A 14,926-nucleotide genomic window follows, 5' to 3' on the forward strand; every position below is an offset into this window, starting at 1 on the left:
TAAGAACCACAATAATGAAGATAATAGGCCTGAATTTTCCCCTGCAATAAAATCCTCTTGCACAGGCAGCCACGACCTATTGTTATGTAGAAACCATTTTGAAGGATAAGAAATCATGGGAAAAGCCAAGCAGTGTTATGGACCAGAATAACAGTGTCTGTGCTTAGAGCCAGTGAAAGCTCTAGAGGTCTGAACACAAACCACAAAAGGATTCCTAGGGAGAGTCCAATACTATTTGCTAGCGAGAAAGCCATTATGCCTCACTGGAATTAAAATATTTTTATTACTATTTTTATTATAATTTACTTTATGCAGCCCAATGGCAAAAAGAAAAAAAATAAGCAATTAAAAAGAAATGGAGCTCTTCATTTGTATACCTACAAATGTATCCATTTCATCCATTTTGAAATGAACTCTTCTGGAACCACAAACAAAACCCTCTTCATTAGCTCTCTGTCCATCTCACATTGAAGCTAATGTTCTCCATCTTTAATGGCTATAATTGCTGCTCCTATATCCTGCATATTAGCTTGATCCCTTTAGCCCTGCCAGCACAACTGGCCTTCATCCAGCTCATGTGCTTCTCGGGCAGGTTCCTTTGTTATTTCCTTCCCACACCTGCTTTTGCATGATACACCCACCCTGAGCCTTAGCTGCAACCTTGCTCCCCTTCATGTATTTCTCAAGCCCTACCTCTACCACCATGCCCATGAGGAATTTCTAATTGAGTAGACATCAGCAAATATAAACATCTGCTTAAAATAACACTTGCCTCAATTACGGAAACCCCTCAGTCTGTAGGTCTGCTGTGCTGCCAGGCTGTCCCTGAAATCATGCATGATCGTTGCTGTTGTTCTCGGTCACACCTTTGCTTACTTTTCTGTGGCAGCTCCAGGAGCATGATGTCAGCTCTTGAAGGCAGAATAATTTTTATCACATCCCAGTACAGCACCTAGCACCAATGGGGAGGTCTTGTTCCAAGCTGGATATTTACAGTTTACAGTACAGGATAACATAAACATTGTCATTTGCCTGCGGAAGCTCTGGCCGCTGCATTACCAGATCGGGTAGTTTGTGGCCATGCAACACTGATGACTGTTTAGCAAAATTATTTTAGCTTTTCCTCCACTGTCTTCTCAGCTCACTCATGGTAAAATCTCCAGGTGCAGGTGGCCACCCCTCCTTCCTTCTGAGTGCTGCTGCTGGCTCTTGGTGCCAGTGTCCCTTTGGGATGGCTGACTTGCAGGCCCTGGGTGGCCAAACTCAACAGTTCACTATTAAAGTCCAAAAGGGCAAGCTGTAGGAGAAAAGGGATGGGGAGCCTGCTTTGGCTGCAAAACTCAGCACTTTGTGGGCCATTATTCTTGACACGAAGGAAAACACTTCTCGTAAAATCACAAGGAGAGAGGGAAAATTGAGACCAGGCACACGATGAGAGCAGAGGAGCACAGGGGAAGGCACAGGGTGGTATGTGGGCAATCCGTCGCAGTGGTTTGCAGCCAGTCATGGGCTGTGAAAGGGATGGAGGAGGATATTCAGAGAGGGAATCCCAGGCTCCTGACCTCAGCTTGCTTACCCAGCGCCGAGCCTTCTCTACTGCTCACTTCAAACAAACCCCAAGGAGTCCAACAGTAATTCTGAGACAAAAAAAAACTGTGAGAGTTTGGGAACCCTCCAGCGGCCTCTGAAACATCCATTTTTCTCTTCAGCCGTGTGTTATCTGTGATGAAGGCAACAGGCCTGGCGGGGGCCGGGAGCACACGGGGGATTTCCTTCTTCTCCATTCAGCCACCCTTTAAACACGTATAGTAAACACGGGCACGCTGGCGCGGGCATCCTCACAGAAACACGGCCCCCCATGCGCTGTGTGTGTACGTACATACACGTATGTGTGGTGCAGGGCCGGGGGAGCGCGGCCGCGCCCGGGGCCGCGCAGGCGGAGCTCCGCGCCCGCGGCCCCGCCGCCCACTTGCCATGCGCTGCCCGCGGCCCTGCGCGGCGGGGGGAGCCCGGTGCCCGCGTCCGGAGGAGGAGGGGTGAGCGGGTCGGCCCGCCCAGCCCAGGCGGCGGCTGTGGCCGTGGGGTTTCCCACTTCTCTTCCGCGTTTCTCCGCGCTGCGGGGGTTGAGGCGGGTGCGGCGGCGGGGCCGCCGGGGCGGGGGAGGAGGGAGCAGAAGGGAGCAGAAGGGGGAAGGAAGGAGGGAGGAGCCGCCGGCGCTGCGAGGCGGGCGGGTTGCTCGCACACACACAGGCACAGTGTGCGGAGGAGGAGGAAGAAGGAGGAGGAGGAGGTCGTCGCCTCGGCGCAGCCCCGGCACCCTGCGCAGCGCGGCGGGGCCGGCGGCGGCGCGCGCCCCGGCGGCTGAGGTAAAGGCGGCAGCCGGGGGGCTGCGCGCGCGAGGCGGCGCCGCGCGGGGCGACCGTTGGGGGCGACCGTTGGGGGCTCGCGGGTCTGTCAGCAGCATCGCGTCCTTCACGGGTAACGACTCTGCCCGCTTCTCCGCTCCGGGCCGTAACCTTGGGCTCCCCGCGCCGCCCGGGGCAGCCGCCGGGCGGCTTTGCCGGCTCCGGCTCCCGGCCTCGGCTCGCCGGCCCTCTGCCTCAGGAGATGGACGTACACACACACACACGTATGTCTGTGTGTACGTGTGTGAGATTGTATAGATCTCTATGTATGTATGTGTGTGACTGGTGGTTGAATTGTTTCTCTCATCTTCGCTGCCAGCTGTGCAGCTCGCTGTAGTTTCTGAGCGTATCCGGATTTTGTCAGTGCTGGGCGATGTGACAAATTTCTGTGTAGTTAAGTATAACTTTCTTGTAGTGTGTTGTTTTTTGTTGTGTTTTTTTTTTTTTTTTGTGGGTTTTTTGTGTGTGTTTTTTTGTTTGGTTGGTTTTTTTCCCGTCTTTTTCTCCTTCCTTGGAGAAAGGAAGGCTCACCTTTGAAGAGATTTTTGTTTGTTTTCCTTCAGATGCATTGAAAGGTCTCTCGGGTTACAAGTGCTTATGTTGTCTGTGTGTCCATAATTTGCACGGGTGTTTTTAAATCACTTACTGGTAATTTTCAAAGCAAGTTGCAAAAACATTATTTCTGTTTTGCCAGCAAGGCTATGCACCGTATTTGATGCATGACTTTGAATTATGTGCAATCAGACACCTGTTACTTAATACTGTTTATCCTTTCCAGTTACAGTTATCCAGCCTCAGACTTCTTTATTTTTTTAATATCTGAAAATAAATTCCAAATATTCTTTTATGTTGGCATCTGGTTGAAACGCAGGAATTCTAATTCAGTTGTGAGGTATATAATGCGTGTATGCTTTCTGAAAGGGAGATGATTTTGGAAAGTTATAGAATAATCTTTATCTCTGGGGAAGTTTATATAATGTTAAAAGTGTCCACAGGGATGCCTTTGTAAGGAAGGCGGGCAGTAAAGGCTACACAAAGGCAAAGTCTTGCACAGTATAAATCTTCAGTAAAGAGTGCATCATGCTCTCTTAGTATGTAAATAATGTTTGCATTTTCCAGACTTCACTTGATGTTACACCATGGAATTTTCAGTTTAATAATGGGAGTTAATGAGGATTCTAGGAAAAATGTCGCATTTCTGATGCCGCAAGAGGATGGAGCAGATTCTTTCATAACACATTTGTGTTTGTGGTTGTATTCTGTAGTTTACTAGAGCAGTTTTAGCAAGCTGATGATATTACTCACTTATAGTTATTTTTTCTAACTTCTGAAAGTGTAATGTTAATAGTATTTGTAGGCTTTCTCTAGATGAAGGGTACCTAACATTGCTATGTATCACAAAATAATTATTGTTATATAGAGTTGAACAATTTTGTATTATACAGAGATAGTTTCTAAATACGAGTTGGGAGCAGGTTTATTCCTCTCTGCAACTGACAACTTTGTAAAGTAATTAAAATAAATTACAGATTTCAGGGATGAGAATTCCCTTCCACAGCTGTTAATACCACTCTGCCTTCAACTGTCAGTTTTGATTCATCTCTTGATGATATCACTACAAACCAGGTATTAATATGAAAGTCAAACGTCAGGTGAAAATAGAACTGCATGTAGCTGTCAAAATAAAATTTTAAGATCTGATTTGATTGCTAGATGTGGCTACGTACTTGGTAGAGTAACAATGCCTTTTATTTTATAGACATGCGCCCACGCACAGGAGCTTTGTTCTAAAACAGTATTTTCTGTCATGAATTTATGCATAACCTACACTCAGCTTTTTCTTAACATGCAGGAAAGAAAGAACCTTGAGGAGAAAGAGAGAAAGACCAAAAAGGGGAGGAGAGAGATTTCATATGAATTTCCATTACTGGCAGAGGAAATGCCTCCTTGTTATATATCACAAAAAATCACTGGTTGTGTTCTGCTTTCACCTTTCCTAAATAATGGCAAGTTGGTTTGGCTTGATATACACTGCTGACTTCTGTTGCAGTCTTTGGCCATTTGTTCCAGTAATATCTGGCTGTGATGATGAACTTGGGGCTATGCTGTGAGTCTGTCAAGTATATGCTACAGCTTTGTAGAAACTGATAGCTTTATTTTCACCAGGTTTCCATATACTGTTTTGAAAACTTGTAGGAGTATAATTTCTATGCTTACTGAGATGGCTTATTTTGTATTTCTTTTTTGTTATTTAACTTGTCATTTTTTGTGGTCTACTTGCGTTGTTTAGTGGTTTGCTTTCCTTGGTGGTTTTAGAAGTTCAATTGCTATTCCTTCCTGTTTGTAATTTGCCAGATACTGAAGTCCGCAACTGCTGTATGAATATTTTCCTTAAAATTAAATTAGTTCCTTTTCCAGGGGAAAGGGAGAAAGGGACAGAACAAAAACTTAATCCAGGCATCTTACCTAAGAGTGGCTAGTTGTGGAAAATTGATACCTCATTGATTTCAGAGAAGGCTGGTCTCTTCTGTAGTTTTAATCATCTGCCCCATTAGATTCAGGGAATTGTTTTAAATTAGTTGAGAAGTGAATTTTTCCAAATCATAAAATCTCTGGTTGGTTGTTAGTGGAAATCATTATTAAAGGTTTCATAAGCATTATTTGTAGGACGGCTACTGAGTAGCCTGGGCTTAGTTCCATTCTCTAATAAATAGGTGCATTGTGCTACTTCCAAAATTGCAAAATCGATGACTTGAGTTCATTTACTAATTTTGCAAGATATGTAATATATCCAGTTTTTGGAAGACTCTTTCATGTCTACAGAAGTTGCACATGGTGGAGATGTTTATGAGCCAGACTCCTAACTTTTCAAAAGTTTTTTGATTATACTGTTTAAGATGTTTTATTCTTATGAAGGATGCACGCATAGCACTTACCACATCAAAATGATCTAAGTGCATGCCTCAAAGGCTCAGATAAATTTTTATTTCCTGGGACTTTCTGAGAGTAGACTTTGTGGTCCTTTTGCTGCTGAGGGAAAAGTGTGTGTTGACTTGACTTTGTTGTGTGGGGTTTTTTTTTTGTTTTTTGTTTTTTTTACTTCATATTCCTGGAGATCTGACCTATAGAGGGTTTGCAATGGTATAAATAACCAAAATACTGCACTTTGGCATTAACCATCCTGCTTTGCTTATGTTCTCACCCTGTAAGCACTAAGCTGTGAAAATCTATCTTGTTGGTCCTCACCCGTCTTCTTACAGTAGTGCTTTCTGGAAGCTTTGTAAATATGGATAAAGAGCCTTGTGAAACTGCAGGAGAAGACAGATTCCCAGCCATTCTGGTATTAATTAATTAATTAATACGAGTAGGAACTTCCATTTTCCAAGAAGACATGCTGGTATATCTGAGTGCCTGGAATAGGGCCATAACATGGGGAAGAGTATCAGGACAGCCCTTTCGTAGCTGTCCTCAGAGTGCTAATGCCAGAACTCTGTAGTTTTCAGGGCAAGATACTCCCGTGCGGCTTATGTGAGGCACAGAAATAGATGGCGCAGCACAATTGTGGTTTCAGAGATTCCTTTCCAGCAGAATTCTGGATGATGAGTTGTCGATCTTTTCCCTGTGAGATGGTCACTGCTGGGAGCTTCGAGAAAAATCAATACTTAACATGCCCTTCTTTTGAAGACCTACATGAGCTTGTATAAGGTAGTGAATTGCTGCGGTTTCTTTTGTCAGTTTGGCTATACAAGTCATTTTAGGTATCGTCCACTGAATGAAGAACTCATTAAAACTGTGCCTGAGCAATAGCAAAAGAATCCTGATTTTTGAAGAAGAGTGAAACAGAACATTCTCCTGCTTTCTACTGAAGAGCCCAGCCTTTAGACAGACTGTTACTAAGTTGCACTCTCACATACGCCTTGTTACTAGGCTTGGATCAATGATATTGGTGAATGGGAGCAATGTTTCATTTCAACTTTGGAGTTCTAAGAAACACCAGTCAGTCTTTGTGTGGTAGAGAACCTATTCCTGGGGAGCCATGCAGGTGTCATTGAAAGGTTACGTTGCCTTCGTGTAGTATATGGTCATGAAAAGGGAGAAAAACAAGGTTGCCAACCCTTAAGACCACTTGCCTTTTTCATGGTTTAGGTTTCTCTGGCAGATGGAGCTCTTACTTGGATCTCTCTGTGCCTTCCCATTCTTTTCCATTGCCAGTTATTGACCTTGGGCTCAGTCTTGACTCTGCAACCAATGGCTAATAGCTGCTCATAGGACAGATGTTATAGATCACAAAGACCATAGATATGGCATGGAATAGTCTCACTTGTTCTCCCTGGTTTAATGACCAGGGACCATTTAATGAGTAGTTGAGTCCATAATCTGACTTTCTGCAATTGCTGCATGCTGTCTGATGGAAAATCTATTCTATAACCAGTAAGTGCTCCTAGTGCCTCATCTTGTGTCTCTTGCTTTCCTTTTATAATTGCAAGTAATCAAAACTTGACTTAAATGATTGGCAGCTGTCATACATCTAAAGTTAGGGCCTTTCAATTTCATATGGAACATGTTATCGTACCACCTTAAGGCTCTACACTTGGATAGTTAAGGGTCACTTGCTTAGTCTTTTCTCAAAATAAGAGCTTATTTCTTTAACCATTAACAATAACCAGGAGCTTTAGGCAGATGATGTGAGACAGTCTGTTTGGAATGTGGTCTATTGTAAGGACTGTTTGTGGAGTTCTTGAAATCAGTATCGCTGAAGTAACCACGCACCTCTGCGCTCTCATTTCTGAAGAAGCTGGGTCTATTCAGTTGACTTTGTGGCTCTCAAATTGTAACTTTCTTTGTGAGCTAACCTTGCAAATGGCAATTTCAGAAGACCATGAGAAGATGTGTAATATTATAGATGGTAAGTTCAAGAGTGACTGTTCAGATTGAATACTCTTTGTTGTTCTTTTTCAGATGTTGTACTGATAGATGATTTATTCAAAAAGTTTTAATCTAGGCTTGGTGCTTGTATTTTGTTGTTTTTATGTGTAATACCATTTGAAAATATGAAGAGATTAAAAATTTAGAGGTGTCATCCACCTATTAAATAGTTATATAAAAGCACTTTATATCTGCAGTTAATCTAGCAATATGTCATCTGAGAGAGAATATATATTGAACTTCAGAAATGTTTACATACACTGTGGTAAGAAGAAAATGGGTACAAAAAAGGGATTATAAGAACAGGCTATTTATTCTTGAAGTTACAGATAGTTTTCCTTTTCTAACAATTTCTATATTGAACTTGAGCACAAAATGCTCCTGCAAACTGGAAGCGATCAGGAGGTTAGCGACTAGTAAAGGGGGCAAAAGAGTAAGGACTTGAAAGGCTAATAAAAAGCATCTATCCAATTCCAGTGATCTAGAGTTTCCACGATCCTGTGAACAGTGTAATGTAGAAAAAAACAAGCAATAAGGAAGGTCTGTGAGAGATAAACTGTGGTTTTGAACAAGATATGTTGAATGAAAGAGCTTCTCATAAGAAAGTGGTAATTTTTATTCCTTGATCTTTTAGGCCACTCCAAAACTCTACAGGGTTTTCTGTTCCCATTTTTCTCCTTCTTGAACATATTTATTTCCCATGCCTGAGATTGCCATGTGTCTCATACTTACTTTTTGGTTTTCCTTCCTAAGCTTGGGGAGATGTTTATATTGATGTTGCTGTATGTGCTATACTTGTTGCATGTACAGATCTTGTCTACTCTTCTCTTAGCAGAGGCTTTGTTCTGGATTCAGTATGCTTGACTGTGTCTCTGCCTTTAGACATCTCTACTACTACTGCTGCAGCTGCTAAAAGGAAACATAGGTAGGAAGGAGCTGATAACTGTAGTAAGAAAAAACAAACAAAACAAGCCTACCCATACACAAACCCCAAACAACAAACAAAAAATCCAAACAAACAATAATTTTGGATATTGCTACCTTTATGCAAGTTACTTTGTTTTATTACATAAACATGATAAGGACATTTTGCTCTAATTCTTACAGAATTCTGCTCAGAAAGGAGTGAGTGGAAATGGAGGATGAATGCTGTATTGGGAAGCATAAAATAGAGTCATGGAGTCATTACATTGGCTGGGCTAATGTGATCTATTAAACCAAACAACATTGATATAATCTTTTTTTATGAAGGACCCTGATCAGGGAAGTAAAAGTATTTTTGAAGAAGGGGCAGAGATGGGGTGAGAGGCTGATGAATTCCCAGTAGGTTTATTTGTAGCATATTGAAGCATATTTCTGCTAAAGGAGAGGTTGGGTGGCATGGAGTGGTGATGAAATGGACTGTGTATTGCTCCTAAATCTTGACTGCAAAGCAGACAGGGGCTCTTGGATTATTTGATTTTTTTTTTTTTTTCTTTAGATACAGTTCTTGAGGATTGGTGCAGATTAATTGGGCTCTCTGTGGGATTCAGAGAGCTGTACTGCATGTCTGACATCAGCAAAGAATAGACTGAGTAATTATTGCTTTCTGGTCTTTCAGTCTGTGTTATTTGTGTACGGCTTCCCTAGCAAAATGTGCTGAGGAATAATTGTCATATATTAAATGACAAGGGAAGATGGAATGTGATTGCAGGTATATCAGAGCAGCTTGCAAATTAGGTGCTGCAGTCTGGCATAAGAGCTGTTAGTTGCAGGTAATGTGAACACTTCAGCATCACTGCTCAGCTTGTAATTTCCACACTGGAAATCTCCTGAATCTTGGTATGCTGCAGATGCAGGGGAGCTCTCAGAAATTCCTCTCAGCCTGTCTGCCATCCCTCACATAATATGCTTATCTGCTTTGATTGGTGAATCCCCGTGCTGAAGCAGAAGGTGGGGGTTTCTGGAGACAGGGAGGAGGGGAGGAGAGATGTGACCTGAAGAACAATTGAGGGCTCGCACAGGCTGTCTGAGTGGAGAGGAGATTCAGCTGCTGCTCGTTGACCTGGGGGGTGGTGGTGCCGTATTCTCCCAGGCACAACAGCTTGGGCTGTGAGACCCTGACAAGCTATTCTGCTTGCTCTAAAGCCAGAATTAGCCCCTGCTGTACATCTGCATTTACCCTGGAGAGTGACTGTTGGTCCAGTAATCTCTCAGCTGCAAATGAACTGATACAGTAATTTCCCTTCCTGCCCCCCCTGAATCCTTCAAATCTGGCAATATCTAGTAGACTCTGGCTGTTCTTTTTGCTGATGCTCTGGTTTTCAGCTATGACATCATAACAGCTTTTTGTTGACCTGTAACTATAGCAGGTGACAGGGAAGAGAACTTCTCAGAAGGCCTTGCCCCAGGTCAGAATAAAACAGTTTTTTAGTTGCACAGGTTGCTGCTTCCCTGTGTTCAGGTATCCTTGGTATAATTTTGCTAACCTCAAGCAGACTCTTGTCTACATGGATTCATCCTAAAGTATTGTGTATGTTTGGCCCTACATGCATTATTTTTTTTTCTTCCCAGACTGAGAAAGTACTGGAACAGGCATATATGCCTAGCCTGGCCAACAGGTATTGATAAAATGGTCTCCTTTGAGATAGCCTGATGAGAGCGTAAAGCTAACTAGGAAAAGTAATATAAAAATAATTACTAACTGTGTACCATTTTGTGTGTGTCTTTATACAAGAAAATGTCTTACAATTAAATTAGTCTTTGCATCAGTTAATGGAAGTATTTGCGCTGGTTTTATGGGAGTATTGCCATCTTTTCCCTTGTTGAATTAATGAGGACTGACACCTTGGAAGAAGCATATGATACTTAACTGGACATGCCCTGGAGAGAGTTACGAAGTTGGTGTGGTGCTGATGATGAACTTGGTAACCTGTATTGGTACTTTTGTGAGTTGATGTATGGGTTTTGTGCATAGGAGAGGGTACCCAGAATGTCTCTCTTGCAACCTTAGCTGTTAATTACCATTGCATTGAAAAGCAAAGACAGCTGATGATCACTTAGTTTTCTGGATTGAGCTGGTAGTAAAGATGTACAGATGCTTAGATGGATAAGAAAAAGAAACAGCAGTATCGGTTTCTGCATTTTTCTTTCATCTCTCTAGAGAGCTGTGTGATCATTACTATGGAGAAATGTTGAGTGTTGTTGCTGTTGCATGTTTTTGTTTGGTTGGTATGGAAGGTATAAATCTTCATTTCTGCTAGTCTGGTCAAATTCATTTAGAAGGGTTTTTATTAATGAAGTCTGTACTGCAAAATTGTGGTCCCTGTGTAGACAGGGGAATCACAGCTCACTTAGACATTTATCCGGTAGTCCAGATCACATATGAAAAATTAATCACCATTTCTCTGCTGCATCTTCATTTTCAGTGCTGACCCTTTCACTGAATTGCAGCCTCAGAAAAAGTAAAATGTGCTGATTTTTGGCTATAGTGACAATCTACCAGTTGATTTATTCAGATTTGTGGTGAGGATTTTTTATTTTTTGTTTGTTTTCTTTTTTTAAAGGAAGACGTGTTTTCAGAGTTTTGTGTAGATCCCTGTGTGTTAGTTTCTAACAGCCTTCCCCTGTGGTGAACTAAATGCCTTGTGTAATGTAAATGCATTTCCAGATGTTTGTAGTTAATTCTTTGCTATACAAACACACATTTATTTTGTAAATGTGTCTTGTATTTTAAAACACATGAGGTGGAAGCAATACTTACATGAGTAGCTATGAATTGGCATGAATTAGAGTACTTTAAAATAGTGAGCCTTATTGCTGGTTATATTTTGTCATATAATGATCTTTGCGACATCAACTGAAACTTTGTAAATCAACCGAACCAATGTGTTGAGAAATGCGTGCTCTGATTTATATATCTTTGATTTAGCTATGCTTAGTTAAACAAACAGTGCCCTATAATATTAACTGATCTCATCCTGCTTTCATTTCTAATGTATCCTTGAAGAGACACTGCTCACTTTCATCTTGTGTATCCACCTCCCCTCTACACAGAACAACTGAAAATGAATATTGTGAAAACAAAGTTATAATTTCAGCTCTCAGATATTTTATGTGTTAGAAACGTCTATTGAATTGATCTGAAATTATGCAGAAAGATACACAAGTAGTTCATAGGCAACTTTGAATCATCAGGTGATTGATACAGTTCTCCATGATTGAGGTGCTGAGCAATGTGGCAATTACTTTAAGGCTTTTGAAAACTGGAAAACAGTTTTTTGAATTTCACAGGTAGAAGTGGCAGAGGGAATTACATTGCTGTGTTAACCATTGCGTTATACAGTTTTAAGCAGTTGGCTCCATCCCACTGTAATTTAGTGTCAGAATGTTTCCTGTATTTTTTCATGTTGTTTTGTTTTTTTTTTTTTTAATGCAGTTGTTTTCTTTACAGAACACTATTTTATTTCAACAAAATATGAGATTTTCCAGTTGTGTAAAATTACGTTAGCCTTTTTTGGGGCTTAGTTTTTTTAATTATTTAATGTTTTATATTCCCTTGATAAAGACTGATACATAAACAAATAACGCCTGCCTTTAGCATCATTTAAACACTGATGAAAACCTTCATAACTAATTTGAAATTTTAACCAAAACTTGGATTGCAAAGATGTTACTTTGCCTTGTTCTTTTGAAAGTTCTGTAGAGGTATTTCTTCAAAGTGTTAGAGGTAGTAATTATCAGAGTAAGGTGTCAGCTTTGTTAAGAGCTGTAAAACTATATACCTAAAACTTGTAAAGCTGTAGACCTATAATATTTGTTAAGTGAGGTACATCTCTTCCTTAAAAAGTAATATGTAATTTAAATTATAATTGCTCTTCTGGTAATATTGCTTAATTTTATAAACCACTACATTGAATCAGTTACTAGGAAGTCAACTCATCATTTCAATTAAAAAGTAGGTGCTTGTGTATACATGAAGTCCGAAAAAATTTCTGGCTGTTTTTCTTTTTGCAGAAGTTGGGGAGAAGGTGATACTTCTGAGTCAGTTTTTAATCATGTAAAGAAATTCCTATTTAAAGATGACTGAAAATGGATGCATCTTTTCTTTTTTCCTTCCATCTCTTCATGCTATCATCACATCTCAGGTCTTAGAAACTAAAGAATATTGTCTTAAAGGCTTTGGTAGGGCGTGTTTTGCTTAGCTGAGTAGTCTTCAGTTGAGATGGTAATTAGGACATCTGTTAATGACTGAAACATAATTTTAACAAAAGTTAAAAGCCCATGTTAAAAGTTTTAACAAAAGCTCTTTAGGTTCAGCAATGTCTATTGACAAAGTGCGTGTGTGTTACAAGCATGTAACCTAAGTCAATTTGAGCCTCGTATTCAACTCAAAATCACTTTGCACCTCATCCAAGGTGCCTTTTGGAAGGTGGTTGCTATTTATCTGCACTCTCTTACTGTAATACTATCATGACTGGGTTTATGCACAAGCAAGGATTCATAGGCCAAAACTGTGTGCCCACTTAAAAGGGAAAATAATAATAGAAGAAATTACTGTGTGAGGAGTACGTCACTGAAGATGTGGTTGGTTTGTTCTGCTCTCAGTGCAGCTCATTCAGAGCAAAGTCCATGAGATGACAATTGGTAAGATGGTGTTCTTTGCAGAACTGATGAGAAGCAGAGTAGATAAACTTTACTGTTTATTTCAGTGTTACGTTTTTTATTCTTGTGTGGGCTCGATAAGGTAGGTAGCTCTGTAGCTCATGTCTAGCTCTGTGCTGATAATATTGTTTTCACATTTGGGCCATTTCTGAACGTAGCACCAGGCTGACGTGCTTGCTAAAAATGCTAGGTTTTGGAAAAAAAAGCCCCCCCATTTGTGAGATCAGCTGTGAAAGAATGCACTTTTTCAGGATGGAGAGAAATCACTGGAATTGTAGATGACTGTATAGAGGCTGATATAATCTTCAAAATTAATTTTTAGCTCGGTTTTAGCAGAGCAGGGAGTGGCTATTAGGACACATTTCGTGCTGTGAGTGTGGTAGTTTTACTGGGTTAGAATACCTGACCTCTTGTGACAAAGGAGGGACAGGGGCTTGGCCTGAAAGCTCTTTTGTTGGTTTTTGGTAATCCACCATTTAGTCTCCTTCTGCCCTCCCCCTTTCTTTTGGATGTAGAACATATCTGGCTGTAGTGGATTTTTAAAATTGGATTTCTTTGTTCTAAACCAGGACTTGGGTTAAATACAGTAAAAGACACACAAACCCCACCACTCCCAGTGTTCTGATTATGGTATTTTTCAATACCTATCTTAAATGTCATGATAATGCCTGGCATGAAGGCTCATTGTCTTGTGAACAATGAGATACACAACAACCTTCAGCAGTGCATATCAGAACAATGTGCATAATTCCAGCTTAGTCCTTAACTATGAACAGAAGTGCAGCACAATGTAAATGTCAATTCAGGAATGTTAGGTAGGTTTGGTATGATCCCTTAAGGATTCTTCCTTCATGTCCTAAATTGCAAGGTTTCTGGGGCAGGAACTATCCTTGCATTATTTATTTTATAGCATTTATTACAATGCAGCCTTTCTTAAAAAAACTGATTGATGCCCATTTGCTTATATCTCAGATGAGATAACACGCTACAACACAGTGTTTTTAATTAGAATATATATACCCTATTTTGTACAAATTAAAAAGAAATGGCATCCCTGTTGTTCAGTTCAACATGCTGAAGTGTCTAACGGTATAAAGCAAATTTCAGAATGATTATGACGATTTTGTATCTTTTTATATTCCAGTTGTTGAGACTTTTTTAATGTGATAAGAGGACTTTACAGAAGCCTGCAGCGTAGGTGTTAGTAACAGCGCTTCTGGTAAATTATGTCTTGACCTTGACTTGCAAATCAAAGTGTAGCAAATCAGGGGCATGGGAATACTATACCAGGGGAAACTCCCAGGAGCACAGCTTAAGGTATGGAGCAAGACATTGCTCATACTGCTTAGACTGATGTCTCATGCAGTGTTAGAGACCATTGTTTTTAATACCTTTGTTAAGGAACAGATCCAGTTTGATTTATAGCCCAGCAGTAGCAAAGTTCCATTCCCCTCACTTTTAGAAGTATAATCTGATATAGGATATTTATCAAGCAGTCTTTTTTCATATAATCTTTGACACCAGTCTTCCAGCAAAAATGTAAATGTGTTTCTTAGTGTTATTTCTAGGTATGAAGATTCCCTGCATAAACCTTTAAGTCAGAGCAAACCTCATGGGCTTTTTTTATTTTTCGGCAACTGTGTGCAGATAGTTTGAATCAGCAAGGCTTTGCTTAAAGGGAAACTATCAAGCCAAAACCATATATATGTATGTTTTTTTTTTTTTTTTCAATGAACTGAAGTAGCTGCAGACATCAGGCCTGTCACTGAACATCCTTGTCAGTTCTAAAACTATATGGGTTGTATTACTTCTGTTTCTTCCCTCTTTTTTAGTTTTGTGAAAGGCAACAAAGAACAAACTCGACTGCATAGTTGGAAGAGAAAAGAAATAGAAGAGTCTGGGCAGAAATTGCAATCTAATATAGAAAGCACATAGATCTAGAAAGATGTCTC

The 14,926-nt window shown here is 40.6% G+C and overlaps 1 protein-coding gene across 1 annotated transcript in view; it reads left to right on the top strand.

Annotated features, from left to right (window-relative positions):
* Positions 1-2,268: 2,268 nt before the first annotated feature.
* Positions 2,269-14,926, top strand: part of PLCB4 (phospholipase C beta 4) — a 184,002-nt gene continuing 171,344 nt past the window's right edge. Inside the window, exon 1 of the mRNA XM_082049841.1 lies at positions 2,269-2,366. The gene's annotated coding sequence lies outside the window, so the exon portion shown is untranslated. The remainder of the gene's footprint in view (positions 2,367-14,926) is intronic.

This window comes from Streptopelia decaocto (genome assembly GCF_964273445.1).
Source record: "Streptopelia decaocto genome assembly, chromosome: 3".
In the NCBI taxonomy this organism is placed as follows: domain Eukaryota; kingdom Metazoa; phylum Chordata; class Aves; order Columbiformes; family Columbidae; genus Streptopelia; species Streptopelia decaocto.